Genomic DNA, 2,500 nt, shown 5'->3' with positions numbered 1-2,500 from the left:
TCGTAGTGGGGAGTGAATAGCATTTATTTTCTGCTGTGGAAAGGACCGCTAACCCGACCGAGGGGCGCTCGAAGGCCCCTGGCTAGTGTGTGTATTCTGACCGGTGCGGCCGCTGCGAAGGGCCGGCCGCTCTGCCAGGGCGCGGCTTGAAGGACCCTTCCGCGCTGGACACTCCCTCGTGCTTGTGATTCCTTCGCGAAGAGGTTGTGTGGTTCCTTCAAGCTAGGATCCTAAATATATATATTCCTCCAAACATATATATATTTCCTCCTGGGTACAAGGGACTCCTGAGACGTGCCAGGAGACAGTTTGGACGGGAGGCGAGGCCCGCGAGGACCTCCCGTCGCCGCGGCTTCTGCCCGCGTCCTGCCGGCGGGCGGCGCGCGGGCCGGCCGCCTCGGGCAGCCCCACTAAACCTCAGTAGTAGCTCTTGGTCTGCTATATTACAGTGCCTGATTTTGTATATTTCGCTTTTGTGTGTTTTGAGGGACATTTTATCCGATGAGGACTCTGTGTGAAAGAAATATGAATCATCGTTGTGGAGTTTATATGCGATTTTTTTGTGTAAAATAATAGATGAATATATATATACATATATAATTTTTAAGAAGTGGTTTTTAGTAAAAAGAAATATTTATGAGTTGAATATGTGATTGGATACAGTGATTCGACCATTTTTATGTCTCGGTGATGTGTATTTCACCTTTTGATTGTTCCTTCACAAACACATTATATATATTGCATGGTGACAGTTTCTAGTAAACGCTTTCAATTTGTGGACAAAAAAGATAATTTAGCAAAAAATCATCTGTTGTGAATTGCATAATATTATTGTCATCTCTGGAATGGAAAACATTGAGTGTTATTCTTTTCGTTTTTGATGCATGTATTGCATGCAAGACGAGGCAAAAATCTCTAAACTTTTCGGCGAGAAACGTTGGACCTTCAGATGCATTGAAGAAAATGCTGGTCACTAAAATTTCTGTTGATTCTATTTTTATTACCAATGCCAGAAAAAAAAAATGTAATGAAAAGCTAAACAATATATATATAGTATCATCTGTAATTTGATGCTGTCTTGGTTTGCATAGACTTTTCATACCATTCTGTGAAACACTAATCAAGAACGTTGCTTTTGAAATGTGTGAGGTTTGAATACTATAGACACTTAACCCTTCATTGCCATACTCCACGAATGCATAATGTATTTACTAATGAAACCTTTTTTTTCTTCAGTGGAAATCTATTGCTCGTAATGCAGCTAACTGTAAATACCATATATAGTTCTTTCAAGCAGATTGTAAAGTAAAAAAAAAAAATGATGATATAACAGGGTATGATACTTACGACATCCAGTAAAAATTAAAGATGAAAAAAAAATATATAGGCCTGGCAATGTCAAGTGTAGAAGACGAGGTTTCTCTCTATAGATCACTTCCTGAGTTGTCAATGAATCTGATGTTGCACGCCGATTCTTTGCAAAAGAGAGGGTGCAACTGTGCAATTTGCTCTAGAGACCGTGCAAAGACTGGGGCATAATTCTTAAGAGAGGTAAAACCACAGATGGAAGAACAAGAACAAGAACATGACTATAGTTGAAACCCTTGTTTAAAAAAGGTATGAAAGGGTGTTAGACTAGCATAATTAAGTGTTTATGAACCACCTTAATCTCCCTGTCGGCGGGACTATGTGCCTGAAACCCTTGTAATAATAACATAAATTTGAGCTTCCAAGAATAAGCAAACTGTATATTGAAATTGAAATTAGAGAAAGTAAAGAATCATTAAGACGCCTCTTTCATCTTCAAAAAGTCATAGATTCCTCCTCCTCTCCCGTTGACCCCCCCCTCCCCCTGGTAGCTTGACAACAACGTCCCCCCCCCCCCGTCCCTTCCTCCCCCTGAGTAATCACATCCACAACTGCGCTATTGTGATAGAAGATTTTTGTAGGATACTTGACCAAAACACATTGTGTAGGGGAAGTGTTAGTGAGCAAATTACGTTCGTAGCGAATAAGACCACAGAAAAGGGGCGGAAGGAAAAGGAAAGAGAGAGAGAGAGAGAGAGAGAGAGAGAGAGAGAGAGAGAGAGAGAGAGAGAGAGAGAGAGAGAGAGAGAGAGAGAGAGAGAGAGAGAGAGAGAGAGAGAGAGAGAGGGGGGGGGGGGAGGGTAGAAGAAAAATAAAATGAAAACATTAAAACCGAAGCGACGCCTCGGAGGGCCGCTCCTGGAGGTGGGTGTCCTTTCTCTGCCTCGCTTCCCTCCGCATCGAAGGCTTCAGTGGCGGGAGGAAGCAAGTTGCGTGAAGCGAGAAAGTGTCTTAAAACTTTCCTCCCAACAACTTTCCCCTTCCTCCTCCTAGCCCCCCCTCTCCCCTCTCCCCCTCCCCCCTCCCTCCTCCTCTCTTGCTAAAAGATGGGCGGGTTGTGGGGCACGACTTAAGAAGTTGACATTTATATCTGGAAACCGCTGTTGCCGACTCTTGTCTCGGAAATGCATGA

At 43.2% G+C, this 2,500-nt stretch overlaps 1 protein-coding gene across 5 annotated transcripts in view; it reads left to right on the top strand.

Moving 5' to 3' along the window:
- The window catches only part of LOC113817325 (DBH-like monooxygenase protein 1), a 452,414-nt gene that overhangs the window by 447,622 nt on the left and 2,292 nt on the right, over positions 1-2,500 (top strand). For all 5 annotated transcript variants that reach the window (XM_070124386.1, XM_070124384.1, XM_070124388.1 and 2 more), the window contains one exon: positions 1-2,500. This exon is cut by the window's left edge and continues 672 nt beyond it; it is cut by the window's right edge and continues 2,292 nt beyond it. The gene's annotated coding sequence lies outside the window, so the exon portion shown is untranslated.

The sequence above is a fragment of the Penaeus vannamei genome, chromosome 8, assembly GCF_042767895.1.
Source record: "Penaeus vannamei isolate JL-2024 chromosome 8, ASM4276789v1, whole genome shotgun sequence".
Classification (NCBI taxonomy): domain Eukaryota; kingdom Metazoa; phylum Arthropoda; class Malacostraca; order Decapoda; family Penaeidae; genus Penaeus; species Penaeus vannamei.
The sequence above is the reverse complement of the archived record's forward strand: the minus strand, read 5'-3'. Positions and strand labels throughout refer to the sequence as shown.